At 23.0% G+C, this 19,814-nt stretch overlaps 1 long non-coding RNA gene and 2 pseudogenes across 1 annotated transcript; all 3 read left to right on the top strand.

Annotated features, from left to right (window-relative positions):
* Positions 1-466: 466 nt before the first annotated feature.
* Positions 467-1,584, top strand: LOC120353017 (annotated as a pseudogene).
* Positions 1,585-5,983: 4,399 nt separating this feature from the next.
* Positions 5,984-11,221, top strand: LOC111047829. The gene is made up of 2 exons (XR_005572143.1): positions 5,984-7,647; positions 8,483-11,221. It is a non-coding gene; the product is annotated as an uncharacterized LOC111047829 (long non-coding RNA).
* A 1,700-nt stretch (positions 11,222-12,921) lies between these two features.
* LOC120353114 lies at positions 12,922-19,272 on the top strand (annotated as a pseudogene).
* Positions 19,273-19,814: the final 542 nt, after the last annotated feature.

Raw genomic sequence — 19,814 nt, 5'->3', positions numbered from 1 at the left:
ATCCAATGAAAAATTTAAATGATCATTAAAATTATTTTTAATAATTATATGCTTAATGTTAACCTCAACAGTCATAAAAGAATTTATAATTATAAATAAATTTAATATAAATGAACAAAGTTTATTTATTCAAGACAATGAAGAAAAAAAATCTATTATAAAAATTATTGGGTCTAATAAAATTTTATTATTTATTTTAGTAACCCTTATCATCTTAATAGTACTTTTTAGTATTTCTAATTTAATTAATTCTTTTGAAGGACCACTAAAAAAAACATATGAAAAATTAAAAATCTTATACCGAATAATTAATTAAATTTCAATTTTTTTTTTCAAAAAAAAAAAAAAATTCAGTCAAACACATCTGCTTCTTTAATATCCAAAATTAAAATTTTATATAAACCATCAACTGAGTTTAATAGTTTAAAAAAAACATTGATTTTGTAAATCAAAGATGGAAACACCTTTAAATTAAGGACTTATGAAAAAAAATTTTAAAACTTTAAATTCTTTCTTAATTAATTTACCTACACCAAGTAATATTTCTTACTGATGAAACTTGGGGTCAATCTTAGGTGTATGTTTAATAATTCAAATTGTTTCAGGTATCTTTCTATCAATACACTATACACCAAATATTAGATTAGCATTTAATAGAATAATTCATATCACCCGAGATGTAAATTTTGGATGACTTTTACGTATTATCCACGCTAATGGAGCATCTTTATTCTTTTTTTTTATATTTATTCATACAGGGCGAGGAATTTACTATGGCTCTTTCCTTAAAAAAAAAGTTTGAATTTCAGGGACCTTAATTATGTTGATTCTTATAGCAACTGCATTCTTAGGTTATGTACTCCCATGAGGGCAAATATCATTCTGAGGAGCTACCGTAATCACAAATTTACTCTCAGCTATCCCCTACTTGGGTAATAGATTAGTTACATGAATTTGAGGGGGATTTTCAGTAGAAAATCCCACTTTAAACCGGTTTTTTTCATTTCATTTCATTTTACCTTTCATCCTTTGTGTAATTATTATATTTCACTTGATCTTTTTACATGAAAAAGGATCATCTAACCCTCTAGGATTAATTAATAAAGTTGATAAAATTAGATTTCACCCCTACTTCACTATTAAAGATATCTTTGGGTTTATAATTATAATATTATTTTTTTTCTTTATTAATATAAAAACCCCCTTTATATTTAATGATCCTGAAAATTTTATGCCGGCAAACCCCATAGTGACACCCCCTCACATTCAACCAGAGTGATATTTTCTATTTGCTTATGCTATTTTACGATCTATTCCTAACAAATTAGGGGGGGTTGTAGCTCTTTTCCTCTCTATTGTTATTATTACAACTTTACCATTTACTTCAAATCTTAAGTTTAAAAGTTCAAGTATATACCCAATTAAAAAAATTTTATTTATTATATTTTGTATAACATTTATATTGTTAACTTGAATTGGCGCTAAACCAGTTGAAACTCCATTCATTTTTATTGGTCAATTATTAACACTTATTTATTTTATATTTTTCTTGATTAACCCAATTTTATATAAATTTAATGAATAGTTAAATCAAATGTATATCTTGAAAATATATCCTAAAATTAGTTTTTTATTAACTTTACTAGAAAAAATGAAGCTAATAGATTAAAATTATTACATTTAGGAAAAAAAAAAATAATGTAGGGCTACAGGTAAATAAATTTTTCAACAAATTATTATTAATTTATCATATCGAAGACGAGGAAAAGAACCACGAATCCAAATAAAAATAAAATTTATAAATATAACCTTTAGGAAAAAGATTAAAGAAAAAAAATCAGCCCCAAAAAAATTATAACTAAAATTAGTCTCATAAAAATTATATTAGTGTATTCAGATAAAAAAATAAACGAAAAATTAAAAGAACTATATTCTGTATTAAACCCAGAAACTAATTCAGATTCACCTTCAGAAAAATCAAATGGGGAACGATTAGTTTCTGCTAGTACACAAGCAAATAAAATTAAAAACAATGGATATCCTATAATTAAAAATCAATTTAATTGCTGAGAATAAAAGAACTTTATTAAATTAAATCCATAAAAAAAAAAATAAAATTAAATATAATTAAAAATATACAAACTTCATAAGAAATACTCTGAGCAACTGAGCGTATACAGCCTAAAAGTGAATAAGATGAATTAGAAGATCATCTAGATAACAAAATTCTATACACCATAAAACTTGAACAAGCAATAAAAAATAATAAACCTAAAGGAAAACTTAAGAAATTAAATGATAAAGGATATAAACATCATAAATTTAAGGAAATTAAAAGTCCTAATAAGGGTATCAAATAATAAATTGTTAAATTTCCAAAATATAAATAATAAGACTCCCTAGAAAAAAGTTTAATAGCATCTCTAAAAGGCTGTAAGATACCTATATAACCTACCTTCGAGGGGCCCCTACGGGCCTGAATATACCCTAATACCTTTCGTTCTAAAAGAACATAAAAAGCTACGGAAATTAAAATCAAAATTAATAAAACTATAAAACTCAATAAAAACATATACTAACTGTATATTATACATTATTAAATTCTAAGTTTAAAACACTTTTCTGCCAAATTAGCAGAAAGTATTTCTAATTTTAAAGTCCTTTCGTACTAATAAATCATAAATTAAAATAGATAGAAACCAACCTGGCTCACGCCGGTTTGAACTCAAATCATGTAATCTTTTAAAGGTCGAACAGACCTAAAATTCTATCTTCTGCCCCAGAATTCTAGATTAATTCAACATCGAGGTCACAATCAAATTTATATATATGAACTTTACAAATTTATTATGCTGTTATCCCTAAGGTATCTTATTTTAATAACCCTAAATTAAGGTTCAAATATACATAAATAAATGGTGTAAAATACTAAAGATTTAAGATTTTAGCTGTCACCCCAACAAAAAATTTTATTTAATAAAAATTAAATCCACATTAATATTATTATTCAATTAAAATTTAAAGATCTAAAGGGTCTTATCGTCCCATTTTTAAATTTTAGCTTTTTAACTAAAAAATAAATTTCACTTAATTGAATTAATAAAGCTTACTTCTTGTTAAACCATTCATTCTAGACCTCAATTAAAAGACTAATTACTATGCTACCTTTGTACAGTTAAATTACTGCAGCTATTTAAAAAATTCATTGAGCAGGTTAAACTTTCAATAAATATAATACCTGAAAGAAATGTTTTTGATAAACAGTCAGAAGTTAATTATGCTGAATTCATAAAATCAATATTTATATAAATTTACTAATTAAATCATAATTAATAAAATTAATAATTTAATTAATTAATTTTGGTTTTAATTAAATAAAAAGTTAATAAAAAAATATTTTAAAACAAGTTTATATAGAAAAAAAATTTTAATCCTACAATTTTCTCTTATTAAAACTAAATTATAAAGATTAAATTAGATTAACCCAATTTAAATTAGTGAAAAAAATTTTATGAAAAAAAAAATATAAAAACTAAATCACCTAAATTGAATTTATTAAACAAAATAACCAGATATCAGATTAAACGATTTTCCTTTCGAATCTTAAATAATTTTATTAAAATTTTTGTTACAATTAAAATCAAATAGATTTAAGATCTTAAACTTTCGGGAAACACAAATTTATTAACAAAAATTAATTTACCCTGATACAAAAGGTACAATAAAAAAATTTTCTTCTATAAAAATTTCTTTATACCCTTACGGCTTGAATTAAAATTCATTTTATAAAAATACTTTAAAACAAGAAATAACTTTTAAATAATTTTAATTTAAATAAATCAAATAAAGGTTTCTCAGACAAAACTGAATTGAACAGTTTAAATTAATTATTGTAAAAAATTACTTCTCCATGAATATACCTGCTAGATACATTTTCCAATACATCTACTTTGTTACGACTTGTCTCATTAAATGAGAATGACGGGCGATATGTACATAATTTAGAGCATAATTCAAACAAATTAACAATTTATTTTACTTTTAAATCCAATTTAATTACAATTTTTAAGATATGCCCCCACAAACCTTAATTTTTGTAACCCATTTAAATCTAAATATAACTGCACCTTGACCTAAATTAATTTTTTTTATAAATATAGAAAATTAACCTTAAAGAATACTCATTATAGAGATATACAAGAAAATCTAGATATTTAAAATCGTGGTTTATCAATTTAACAAACAGGTTCCTCTAAAAAGTTTAAAAAACCGCCAAATCAATTTAATTTTTTGTATAATCAAATTCCTAAAAAAACCATATTTAAATTTAAATAATAGGGTATCTAATCCTAGTTTAAACCCAAAATTTTAGAAAACGTTCATATAAATCAATTCTAATATATTCCACCCCCATTAGAATAATTCAAATTAATTTTATATAGTATTTTCTTGAAAACACTCGTTCAGGTTGATACCCCCACCCATAAATTACTAAAAATACAGGAATTACGCTACATTCAAAATAAAAATAAAAATTAAAAAATCTTAATCTTAAAAAACATAAAAACAAAAATAAAACTATAATTAATATAATAAACTTTAAATAAGAAAAATATAAACTTTTTAAATTAATAAACTAAACAAACTTAAAATAAAAAGTCAAAAAGTTAAAAATATTAAAAAATAAGAATATTTATCTATACCAAGACTAAAGCTAACAAAACTAAAAAAATCATAAAATTCATATTTAGATATAAACACTATAAATAAAAAAAAAAAAAAATATGTATATAATTATATAAAAATCAATTTTTAATCTAATTAGGGTCAAAAAAAAAGTAAAAAAAATTAAACTTAACATAATCTAAAACTACTAATGTAAGGTAAATTAACCCTTCGAACTAAATAAACCAATAAAGATAAACCTAATCTTGAATCTACTACACCTATAATTAAATAAACCAGACCTAGACTATTCTCAAAATAATAAAAGTTTAAATAATAATAAAATAAATTTATCAAAGTAATAAAAATAATTTCAATCACAATTAAAGTCATCAAATAATGTTTACGAACAACCATTAATCTAATTAAATTAAATAAAATTATAAAATTAAAAACCATAAGTTTCAGAAAAAGTTAATTTAATTAAATTAAATTTCTAACTGTATCAAATTTATTCAAGTAAGATTAATCCTTAATAGAATTATATCAATATTTATAAATCATCCCATTAGTCTCGGGACAACATTAATAATTCAATCTATCTCTACAAGTTTATTTATAAATCTATTAACTAAAAACTCTTGAAACTCAATAATTTTATTTATTACATTTAGAAGAGGACTAATAATTATATTTATATACATAGCAAGAATCTCATCCAATGAAAAATTTAAATGATCATTAAAATTATTTTTAATAATTATATGCTTAATGTTAACCTCAACAGTCATAAAAGAATTTATAATTATAAATAAATTTAATATAAATGAACAAAGTTTATTTATTCAAGACAATGAAGAAAAAAAATCTATTATAAAAATTATTGGGTCTAATAAAATTTTATTATTTATTTTAGTAACCCTTATCATCTTAATAGTACTTTTTAGTATTTCTAATTTAATTAATTCTTTTGAAGGACCACTAAAAAAAACATATGAAAAATTAAAAATCTTATACCGAATAATTAATTAAATTTCAATTTTTTTTTTCAAAAAAAAAAAAAAAAAAAAAAAAAAAAAATTCAGTCAAACACATCTGCTTCTTTAATATCCAAAATTAAAATTTTATATAAACCATCAACTGAGTTTAATAGTTTAAAAAAAACATTGATTTTGTAAATCAAAGATGGAAACACCTTTAAATTAAGGACTTATGAAAAAAAATTTTAAAACTTTAAATTCTTTCTTAATTAATTTACCTACACCAAGTAATATTTCTTACTGATGAAACTTGGGGTCAATCTTAGGTGTATGTTTAATAATCTATAAGGCCCCCCCCCTTTTTAGGATTCTTCCCAAAATGAATTAATTAAAACCCCTTATAATTCTCCCCAGAATTATAATTTTAACCTCATAATCTCAATATTCATGTATATTCAAATCAATTATTTACATATAAGCAATTTTCCCTAAAAAAGAAAAATTTTAAGAATAATACAGCTAAATCTTTTTCTATTCTAAATTTAATAGTATTTCCTATAATATTAATTTTTTGAATATAAATCCCTTAGAAAACACATTCACCTTTAAATTTGCAATTTAAAATCATATTTGAATATAAGGTTTAGAAAAACTAAGGATTTAAGTTATCTAAACTATTAACCTTCAAAGTTGAAAATATTCCTTAGGTTTAAGCCTTAGATTAAGTTTAATAGGAGGAAATTAACCCTTAAATAAATTTACAATTTATTACCTAAATCAGACACCCTATTTAGATTTTAGTTAATGAAAAAATGGCTAATATCTACTAATCATAAAGACATTGGAACCCTTTACTTTATCCTAGGTATTTGGTCAGGATTTATAGGAACCATAAGTAGTATAATTATCCGATCAGAATTAACTCAACCAGGATCTCTAATTAAAAATGATCAAATCTATAATGTTTTAATTACATCACATGCTTTTATTATAATTTTCTTTATAGTAATACCAATTCTAATTGGAGGTTTTGGTAATTGATTAGTACCCTTAATAATTGGTGCACCAGATATAGCCTTCCCACGAATAAATAATATAAGATTCTGACTTTTACCCCCATCTTTAATTTTATTAATTTCAAGATCACTCACTGGAACTGGTTCTGGAACAGGTTGAACCGTTTATCCCCCCCTTTCTAGAGTAACATCCCATTCCGGACCATCTGTAGATTTAACCATTTTTTCTCTTCACATCGCAGGGGTTAGATCAATTATAGGTGCAATTAATTTTATTTCAACAATTTTAAACATGCGATCAAAAAATATTTCAATAGAAAAATTACCTCTATTCTGTTGATCTGTATTAATTACAGCTATTTTACTCCTTCTATCCCTTCCTGTTCTAGCTGGAGCAATTACTATACTATTAACTGACCGAAATCTAAATACATCATTTTTTGACCCCACCGGGGGTGGAGACCCAATCCTCTACCAGCATTTATTCTGATTCTTTGGTCACCCAGAAGTTTACATCCTTATTCTTCCAGGATTTGGATTAATTTCTCATATTATTATACAAGAAAGAGGAAAAAGGGAAACTTTCGGATCTATTGGAATAATTTATGCAATAATTGCAATTGGAATTTTAGGTTTTATTGTTTGAGCTCACCATATATTTACTGTAGGTATAGATATTGATACCCGAGCCTATTTTACGTCAGCTACTATAATTATTGCGGTCCCCACCGGAATCAAAATTTTTAGATGAATCGCAACAATTTACGGTTCCAAAATGAACTTTTCCCCCCAAATAATTTGATCATTAGGATTCATTTTACTTTTTACTATTGGAGGATTAACAGGTGTAATATTATCAAATTCCTCAATTGATATTATTCTACATGATACCTATTATGTAGTGGCTCATTTTCACTATGTCCTTTCCATGGGAGCAGTATTCACCATTATCGCTAGATTTATCCATTGATACCCCTTATTTACAGGTAGAAACATAAATAATAAATGACTAAAAATTCAATTTTATTCCATATTTCTAGGAGTAAATTTAACATTTTTTCCCCAACATTTTTTAGGATTAACTGGTATACCACGACGATACTCTGACTATCCAGATATATACACCCTGTGAAACCTTTTTTCTTCTATGGGTTCATTCATTTCCTTAATTAGAATTTTAATATTAATGTTTATTATATGAGAAAGATTAAGATTTAAACGAAAAATGGTGTTTAAAACAAATCAACCTCAATCAATTGAATGAAAAATAAATTTACCCCCTAGAGAACACTCCTTTAATGAAATTCCTATATTAATTAAGTTCTAATATGGCAGAATAGTGTAATGAATTTAAAATTCATTTATGAAACCATAAATTTCTTTTAGAAATTTCATGAACTAAATTATATTTACCTGACGCCTATAGCCCCACTATAGAGCAATTAACTTTTTTTCATGACCACACCATGTCTATTATTATTTCAATTACAACCATAATTGTATTTTTATTAAATTCACTAATTTATAATAAACTTATTGACTTAAATATTAATGAAAATCAAGTTATTGAAACTTGATGAACTATTCTACCAACAATTATTCTTTTCTTCGTTGCAATTCCTTCACTTAAAATTCTATATTCTATAGAAGAACTAATTAATCCAACAATTTCAATTAAATCTATAGGTCATCAATGATACTGATCTTATGAATATTCTGATAAACTAAAAAAAGAATTTGATTCTTACATAAAATATTCTAAAATTAGTGACTTTCGACTAATTGAAGTTGATAACCGAATAAAGGCCCCCTTCCTTACAGGTAGAAACATAAATAATAAATGACTAAAAATTCAATTTTATTCCATATTTCTAGGAGTAAATTTAACATTTTTTCCCCAACATTTTTTAGGATTAACTGGTATACCACGACGATACTCTGACTATCCAGATATATACACCCTGTGAAACCTTTTTTCTTCTATGGGTTCATTCATTTCCTTAATTAGAATTTTAATATTAATGTTTATTATATGAGAAAGATTAAGATTTAAACGAAAAATGGTGTTTAAAACAAATCAACCTCAATCAATTGAATGAAAAATAAATTTACCCCCTAGAGAACACTCCTTTAATGAAATTCCTATATTAATTAAGTTCTAATATGGCAGAATAGTGTAATGAATTTAAAATTCATTTATGAAACCATAAATTTCTTTTAGAAATTTCATGAACTAAATTATATTTACCTGACGCCTATAGCCCCACTATAGAGCAATTAACTTTTTTTCATGACCACACCATGTCTATTATTATTTCAATTACAACCATAATTGTATTTTTATTAAATTCACTAATTTATAATAAACTTATTGACTTAAATATTAATGAAAATCAAGTTATTGAAACTTGATGAACTATTCTACCAACAATTATTCTTTTCTTCGTTGCAATTCCTTCACTTAAAATTCTATATTCTATAGAAGAACTAATTAATCCAACAATTTCAATTAAATCTATAGGTCATCAATGATACTGATCTTATGAATATTCTGATAAACTAAAAAAAGAATTTGATTCTTACATAAAATATTCTAAAATTAGTGACTTTCGACTAATTGAAGTTGATAACCGAATAAAGGCCCCCTTCCTTACCCAACTACGAATGATTTTTTCATCCTCAGATGTATTACATTCCTGAACAATTCCTAGTTTAGGAGTAAAAATAGATGCAATTCCAGGACGACTAAACCAATCAAGCATATTAATTAAAAAACCCGGATTATTTACTGGTCAATGCTCCGAAATCTGTGGAACAAATCATAGATTTATACCTATTATACTTGAATCTGTCAAACTAGAAAAATTTGTAAAATGAATAAAATAAAGTAAATTAGTCATTAAGTGACTGAAATTAAGTAATGGTCTCTTAAACCAAATTATAGTAAACTAAAGAATACTCTTAATGAGAGAATTTAGTTTAAATTAAAACCTTAATTTGTCAAATTAAAATTACTCCATTAGTATTTCTTTATTCCACAAATGTCCCCATGTAGATGAATATCAATCTTATTTATAACTAATCTAACACTTAAATTAATTAAAATAAACTTATTTTTTGAAAAAAAATAATAAGAAATCTATTTTCATCTTTTGACCCCAGTACACCTTCTCCATTATGAACAAACTGAATTTCTTTAATATTAATTTTACTATTTATACCAAATAAATTCTGAATATCAGAATCTCGAAATTCTATAACTAAATTAATTTTAAAAAATTTCATTTTAAAAGAAATAAGTTTCATTTATTTTAATAAGCAATTTATATTAAATTTACAAACAATTTTTATCTTTATCTTAACCATCAACTTAATAGGAATCTCTCCATATACATTTACCCCTACTAGACACCTTTCAGTATCAATTGCAATTGGATTACCCATTTGAATTTCTTTAATGACATATAGATGATTGAACTTCACCAACCTAATATTTAGACATCTTTTACCTATAAGAACCCCCCCCACAATAGCCCCATTTATAATTATAGTTGAATCAATTAGAAATCTAATTCGACCAATTTCATTAAGTGTACGACTTTCTGCTAATATAATTGCAGGTCATCTATTAATAACTCTTTTAGGTAATATCAATGAAATAAAAACTATCATACTAATTGGATTAATACAATTTTTTTTAATATTATTTGAAATTTCAGTTGCCCTTATTCAAGCTTATGTATTTTCTATTTTAATAACTATATATTCTTCAGAAGTTCCATATGAAAAAAAATCATCCGTTCCATTTAGTAACTAAAAGACCTTGACCTATTCTAGTTTCATTTTCAATATTAAATTTTTTAATTGGATTCATTAACTTAATAAATGAAAGACCTTTATTATTTTATTTATCTAGATTAACTATAATAATTAATCTAACTCAATGATGACGTGATGTAAAACGGGAATCTTCAATTAAAGGTGACCATACAAAAATTGTTAAGGAAATAATTAAAATAGGAATGATTATATTTATTATATCAGAAATTATATTTTTCCTATCTTTCTTCTGAAGATTCTTACACTCTAGACTTGCCCCTAGTATCGAAATTGGGATAAAATGGCCACCTAAGGGGGTAACCCCATTTAATCCTATAGAAATTCCCCTTCTTAACACTATCATTTTAGTAAGTTCTGGAGCCTCAATTACATGAGCCCATCATTCCCTTCTAAGAAATAAGCTAAACCAAACAATTAAAAGAATGATTATTACTATTACAATAGGATTATACTTTTCTATTCTTCAGTGGTGAGAATATAAAAATGCACCATTTACAATTTCAGACTCAATTTTTGGTTCATCTTTTTTCATAACGACTGGATTCCATGGAATCCACGTAATTATAGGTACAATTTTTATTTTAACAGCCTTAGAAAGAATTTTAATAATAAAATCCAATTACTTAAATCATATTAGATTTGAGCTTTCAGCCTGATACTGACACTTTGTAGACGTAATTTGATTGTTTCTTTATATTATTTTATATTGATGAAATAAATTTTTCTTTAGTATAAAAAGTATAATTAATTTCCAATTAAAAGGTTTAATTTTTAAAGAAAAAATAAAAATATTTATAAGTCTTTTAATAATTATATTTTTATTAATTTTATTAATATCAACGTCATTTTTAATTTCTAAAAAATCAATTATAGATATTAATAAATCCTCCCCATTTGAGTGTGGATTCTCAAACTTTTCCTCATCACGTATTTCATTTTCAATCCACTTCTTTATAATTGCTATTATTTTTATTATATTTGATATTGAAATAGCTATTATACTTCCAATTTTCATCTCTATAAAATTAATAACAGTAAAAAAATGATTTACATTAAGTATATTAATTTGTATATTAATTCTATATGGTCTTTACCACGAATGAATAAACGGAATTATTGAATGATCTAAATAAAGGGAGAATAGTTAATTATAACATTTAAATTGCAATTAAAAGGTACAAATTTGTTTCTCTTAAAATAGTAAAGAAGTAAAACTACAATTAATTTCGACTTAATTTAAGAGATAAATCTCCATACTTTAACTAAAGCTAAAAAGAAGCATTTTACTGTTAATAAAAAAAATGATTAAAAATCTAGTTAAAAGGATAATAGTTAAGAAGCTGCTAACTATCTTAAAGACATTAATATGTCAATTCCTTGTTTATGTAGTTTAAAAAAAAACAAATTATTTTCAATAATTAGAAAAAAAATATTTCTTAAACTTATTTAAGGTATTAAAATACATCTAAACATTTTCAATGTTAAACTTTAAATTTAAGCTACTTAAATATATAATTATTATTAAAAATAATATTAAAATAAAAAACACCAAATAAACCTTAAATGAATTTAATAATAATTTATTTAAATAAATATTTACAAAACGTAATTTATTAATTAGATTTAAAGAAACCAGATACTCTGTCCAACATAAATCTGTAATTAAAAAAATTAAGTGTCTTAAATTAAAAAACTTACTTACAATAAATTTAGAAGAAAAAAAAGGTAAAAATCACATATGCCCTATAAAAAACCCCAAAAAATTATATACATTTTTATTAAATAAAGAAAAAATATCAGTTAAAATAAAAAAAAAAAAAAAAAAAAAAAAAATTAAATATTTATAAATTTCATCAAAAACATTAATATAACTTAAATCTAATAACCAAAAAAGTCTCGATCCAAAAAAAATAGATAAAATTAAAAGAATTAAACAAGAAGAACTTATATAAAAATCATTTTCAAAATTAAATAAATTTATCTTAACCCTATTTATATATAAATAAAAAAATAATCGTAAAGAATAAATTAAAGTTAAATAAATTGATAGAAAAAATAAAATAAAATAAATAAAATTAATTTCAGTTAAAATTACTATTTCAATAATAAAATCCCTCGAAAAAAAACCTGAATAAAAGGGCAAACCACATAATCTAAATAAAGAAATTAAAAAACTTGATCTAATTAAAGGACTTTGAAATCCTAAATTACCTATATACCGAATATCCTGCATACCTATAAATCCTCTAATAAAAATTCCAGAGCATAAAAATAATAAAGACTTAAAAACAGCATGAATTAATAAATGTAAAAATCTTAAATAATGAGAACCTATTAAAATTGAAAAAATTATAAATCTAAGTTGACCTATAGTAGAAAAAGCAATAATTTTTTTCAAGTCATTTTCGTATAATGCCCCCATGCCAGAAAGTAAAATAGTCAACAAACTCAAATTTAATAAAATTAAATTCAATTCAATTGAAATAAATTTATTAAAACGAATTAATAAGTATACTCCTGCAGTAACAAGAGTTGATGAATGAACCAGGGAAGAAACTGGTGTTGGTGCTGCTATAGCAGCAGGTAATCAACTAGAAAAAGGAAATTGAGCTCTCCTAGTCAAACAAGATAAAACCAAAAAAATAAATATATAATAATTTAATCTATTAAAAGAAAAAAAATATAAATAATGTCAACAACCATAATTAAAACCACAACAAATACATAAAATTAAAAATATATCACCCAAACGATTAATAAATAAAGTTAAATAACCTGAACTTAAACTATTTAAATTTTGATAATAAATAACCAGACAATAAGAGACTAATCCCAAACCATCCCAACCTAATATTAAACAAACAATATCAGGTATAATAATTAAAAAAAATATTCTTAAAATGAATATAAAGACTAAAAAATAAAACCGAATAATAAAGTTATCTCCCCTTATATAACCTAAACTATATAAAAAGACACACCCAGAAATTATAAAAACAACTGATAAAAAAATTAATCTTAACCAATCAAATAAAAAAATAAATCTGTAGATACAAGAATTGAAACTAAAAAAATTATAAGTTAAGATTAAAGATAAATTCAACATATGAAAATATACACCTAAAAAAAAAACAACAAAAATAAGAAAAAAAAAAAAAATTAACGTTTAAAACAAATAACATTATTAAATTCTAACGAATCTTCAATATCACAAATTGAAATTTTTTATTAAACTAATCTAATTAAATAAAATAGTTTAAACTAAAAACAAATATATAAACAGGAAAAATATGTAAAAAAATAACATAATATTCACGAACTAAACCAGAATCCATATTTATAAATAAATAAGAATAACCACCATGGCTAATAAATCTAAATAAACAAATTATGGCACAAGCAGAAAAAAATAAGAAAAAAAATATAAAGTAAACTTACTGGATGTCACATTAATAGTCTAAAACAAATAAAAACCTCTGAAATTAAATTAAGTCTAGGAGGACAAGATATATTTCTTACAATTAAAAAAAAAAAAAATATTATAAAAGAAGGACAATAATTAATTATACCCCTTATCAAAAATAAACTCCGCGAACTAAAACGATCAAATAAACAACCAACGAAATAAAATAAACCAGATGAAATTAATCCATGTCTAATTATTAAACACAAAGAACCTATATATCCATAGTAACTACAAGTGAAAATTCCGCTAATTACTAAACCTATATGACTAACTGATGAATAAGCCACCAAAACCCTCAAATCAGACTGTAATAAACAAAAAAATCTTACATATAAAGCCCCCAAAATTCTAACTGAAATAAAAAAATAAGAATAAATAAAAACCAAATCCTTAAATAAATAAAGAACACGAATAAGACCATATCCCCCTAATTTCAATATGACCCCTGCTAAAATTATAGAACCAGTAGAAGGAGCTTCAACATGAGCCTTTGGTAACCATAAATGAAAAAAAAATAAAGGCAACTTAACTAAAAAGGAAAAAATAAAAAAAAAAAAACAATACAAATTTAATAATTCTAAGTGTATGCCTAAATAGAAATAACCAAATAAATTGTTTAATCTCAAAATTAATAATAATAAAGGTAAGGAACTAAATAAAGTATAAAAAAAAAAATAGAGACTTGAAAACACTCGTTCAGGTTGATACCCCCACCCATAAATTACTAAAAATACAGGAATTACGCTACATTCAAAATAAAAATAAAAATTAAAAAATCTTAATCTTAAAAAACATAAAAACAAAAATAAAACTATAATTAATATAATAAACTTTAAATAAGAAAAATATAAACTTTTTAAATTTAATAAACTAAACAAACTTAAAATAAAAAGTCAAAAAGTTAAAAATATTAAAAAATAAGAATATTTATCTATACCAAGACTAAAGCTAACAAAACTAAAAAAATCATAAAATTCATATTTAGATATAAACACTATAAATAAAAAAAAAAATATGTATATAATTATATAAAAATCAATTTTTAATCTAATTAGGGTCAAAAAAAAAGTAAAAAAAATTAAACTTAACATAATCTAAAACTACTAATGTAAGGTAAATTAACCCTTCGAACTAAATAAACCAATAAAGATAAACCTAATCTTGAATCTACTACACCTATAATTAAATAAACCAGACCTAGACTATTCTCAAAATAATAAAAGTTTAAATAATAATAAAATAAATTTATCAAAGTAATAAAAATAATTTCAATCACAATTAAAGTCATCAAATAATGTTTACGAACAACCATTAATCTAATTAAATTAAATAAAATTATAAAATTAAAAACCATAAGTTTCAGAAAAAGTTAATTTAATTAAATTAAATTTCTAACTGTATCAAATTTATTCAAGTAAGATTAATCCTTAATAGAATTATATCAATATTTATAAATCATCCCATTAGTCTCGGGACAACATTAATAATTCAATCTATCTCTACAAGTTTATTTATAAATCTATTAACTAAAAACTCTTGAAACTCAATAATTTTATTTATTACATTTAGAAGAGGACTAATAATTATATTTATATACATAGCAAGAATCTCATCCAATGAAAAATTTAAATGATCATTAAAATTATTTTTAATAATTATATGCTTAATGTTAACCTCAACAGTCATAAAAGAATTTATAATTATAAATAAATTTAATATAAATGAACAAAGTTTATTTATTCAAGACAATGAAGAAAAAAAATCTATTATAAAAATTATTGGGTCTAATAAAATTTTATTATTTATTTTAGTAACCCTTATCATCTTAATAGTACTTTTTAGTATTTCTAATTTAATTAATTCTTTTGAAGGACCACTAAAAAAAACATATGAAAAATTAAAAATCTTATACCGAATAATTAATTAAATTTCAATTTTTTTTTCAAAAAAAAAAAAAAAAAAAAAAAAAAAAATTCAGTCAAACACATCTGCTTCTTTAATATCCAAAATTAAAATTTTATATAAACCATCAACTGAGTTTAATAGTTTAAAAAAAACATTGATTTTGTAAATCAAAGATAGAAACACCTTTAAATTAAGGACTTATGAAAAAAAATTTTAAAACTTTAAATTCTTTCTTAATTAACTTACCTACACCAAGTAATATTTCTTACTGATGAAACTTGGGGTCAATTTTAGGTGTATGTTTAATAATTCAAATTGTTTCAGGTATCTTTCTATCAATACACTATACACCAAATATTAGATTAGCATTTAATAGAATAATTCATATCACCCGAGATGTAAATTTTGGATGACTTTTACGTATTATCCACGCTAACGGAGCATCTTTATTCTTTTTTTTTATATTTATTCATACAGGGCGAGGAATTTACTATGGCTCTTTCCTTAAAAAAAAAGTTTGAATTTCAGGGACTTTTATTATGTTAATTCTTATAGCAACTGCATTCTTAGGTTATGTACTCCCATGAGGGCAAATATCATTCTGAGGTGCTACCGTAATCACAAATTTACTCTCAGCTATCCCCTACTTGGGTAATAGATTAGTTACATGAATTTGAGGGGGATTTTCAGTAGAAAATCCCACTTTAAACCGGTTTTTTTCATTTCATTTCATTTTACCTTTCATCCTCTGTGTAATTATTATATTTCACTTAATCTTTTTACATGAAAAAGGATCATCTAATCCTCTAGGGTTAATTAATAAAGTTGATAAAATTAGATTTCACCCCTACTTCACTATTAAAGATATCTTTGGGTTTATAATTATAATATTATTTTTTTTCTTTATTAATATAAAAACCCCCTTTATATTTAATGATCCTGAAAATTTTATGCCGGCAAACCCCATAGTGACACCCCCTCACATTCAACCAGAGTGATATTTTCTATTTGCTTATGCTATTTTACGATCTATTCCTAACAAATTAGGGGGGGTTATAGCTCTTTTCCTCTCTATTGTTATTATTATAACTTTACCGTTTACTTCAAATCTTAAGTTTAAAAGTTCAAGCATATACCCAATTAAGAAAATTTTATTTATTATATTTTGTATAACATTTATATTATTAACTTGAATTGGCGCTAAACCAGTTGAAACTCCATTCATTTTTATTGGTCAATTATTAACACTTATTTATTTTATATTTTTCTTGATTAACCCAATTTTATATAAATTTAATGAATAGTTAAATCAAATGTATATCTTGAAAATATACCTTAAAATTAGTTTTTTATTAACTTTACTAGAAAAAATGAAGCTAATAGATTAAAATTATTACATTAAAAAAAAAAAAATAATGTAGGGCTACAGGTAAATAAATTTTTCAACAAATTATTATTAATTTATCATATCGAAGACGAGGAAAAGAACCACGAATCCAAATAAAAATAAAATTTATAAATATAACCTTTAGGAAAAAGATTAAAGAAAAAAAATCAGCCCCAAAAAAAAATTATAACTAAAATTAGTCTCATAAAAATTATATTAGTGTATTCAGATAAAAAAATAAACGAAAAATTAAAAGAACTATATTCTGTATTAAACCCAGAAACTAATTCAGATTCACCTTCAGAAAAATCAAATGGGGAACGATTAGTTTCTGCTAGTACACAAGCAAATAAAATTAAAAACAATGGATATCCTATAATTAAAAATCAATTTAATTGCTGAGAATAAAAGAACTTTATTAAATTAAATCCATAAAAAAAAAAAATAAAATTAAATATAATTAAAAATATACAAACTTCATAAGAAATACTCTGAGCAACTGAGCGTATACAGCCTAAAAGTGAATAAGATGAATTAGAAGATCATCTAGATAACAAAATTCTATACACCATAAAACTTGAACAAGCAATAAAAAATAATAAACCTAAAGGAAAACTTAAGAAATTAAATGATAAAGGATATAAACATCATAAATTTAAGGAAATTAAAAGTCCTAATAAGGGTATCAAATAATAAATTGTTAAATTTCCAAAATATAAATAATAAGACTCCCTAGAAAAAAGTTTAATAGCATCTCTAAAAGGCTGTAAGATACCTATATAACCTACCTTCGAGGGGCCCCTACGGGCCTGAATATACCCTAATACCTTTCGTTCTAAAAGAACATAAAAAGCTACGGAAATTAAAATCAAAATTAATAAAACTATAAAACTCAATAAAAACATATACTAACTGTATATTATACATTATTAAATTCTAAGTTTAAAACACTTTTCTGCCAAATTAGCAGAAAGTATTTCTAATTTTAAAGTCCTTTCGTACTAATAAATCATAAATTAAAATAGATAGAAACCAACCTGGCTCACGCCGGTTTGAACTCAAATCATGTAATCTTTTAAAGGTCGAACAGACCTAAAATTCTATCTTCTGCCCCAGAATTCTAGATTAATTCAACATCGAGGTCACAATCAAATTTATATATATGAACTTTACAAATTTATTATGCTGTTATCCCTAAGGTATCTTATTTTAATAACCCTAAATTAAGGTTCAAATATACATAAATAAATGGTGTAAAATACTAAAGATTTAAGATTTTAGCTGTCACCCCAACAAAAAATTTTATTTAATAAAAATTAAATCCACATTAATATTATTATTCAATTAAAATTTAAAGATCTAAAGGGTCTTATCGTCCCATTTTTAAATTTTAGCTTTTTAACTAAAAAATAAATTTCACTTAATTGAATTAATAAAGCTTACTTCTTGTTAAACCATTCATTCTAGACCTCAATTAAAAGACTAATTACTATGCTACCTTTGTACAGTTAAATTACTGCAGCTATTTAAAAAATTCATTGAGCAGGTTAAACTTTCAATAAATATAATACCTGAAAGAAATGTTTTTGATAAACAGTCAGAAGTTAATTATGCTGAATTCATAAAATCAATATTTATATAAATTTACTAATTAAATCATAATTAATAAAATTAATAATTTAATTAATTAATTTTGGTTTTAATTAAATAAAAAGTTAATAAAAAAATATTTTAAAACAAGTTTATATAGAAAAAAAATTTTAATCCTACAATTTTCTCTTATTAAAACTAAATTATAAAGATTAAATTAGATTAACCCAATTTAAATTAGTGAAAAAAATTTTATGAAAAAAAAATATAAAAACTAAATCACCTAAATTGAATTTATTAAACAAAATAACCAGATATCAGATTAAACGATTTTCCTTTCGAATCTTAAATAATTTTATTAAAATTTTTGTTACAATTAAAATCAAATAGATTTAAGATCTTAAACTTTCGGGAAACACAAATTTATTAACAAAAATTAATTTACCCTGATACAAAAGGTACAATAAAAAATTTTCTTCTATAAAAATTTCTTTATACCCTTACGGCTTGAATTAAAATTCATTTTATAAAAATACTTTAAAACAAGAAATAACTTTTAAATAATTTTAATTTAAATAAATCAAATAAAGGTTTCTCAGACAAAACTGAATTGAACAGTTTAAATTAATTATTGTAAAAAATTACTTCTCCATGAATATACCTGCTAGATACATTTTCCAATACATCTACTTTGTTACGACTTGTCTCATTAAATGAGAATGACGGGCGATATGTACATAATTTAGAGCATAATTCAAACAAATTAACAATTTATTTTACTTTTAAATCCAATTTAATTACAATTTTTAAGATATGCCCCCACAAACCTTAATTTTTGTAACCCATTTAAATCTAAATATAACTGCACCTTGACCTAAATTAATTTTTTTTATAAATATAGAAAATTAACCTTAAAGAATACTCATTATAGAGATATACAAGAAAATCTAGATATTTAAAATCGT

Source organism: Nilaparvata lugens, chromosome 9, assembly GCF_014356525.2.
Source record: "Nilaparvata lugens isolate BPH chromosome 9, ASM1435652v1, whole genome shotgun sequence".
NCBI classification, from domain to species: Eukaryota; Metazoa; Arthropoda; class Insecta; order Hemiptera; family Delphacidae; genus Nilaparvata; species Nilaparvata lugens.
This window is presented reverse-complemented; position numbering and strand designations above follow the sequence as displayed.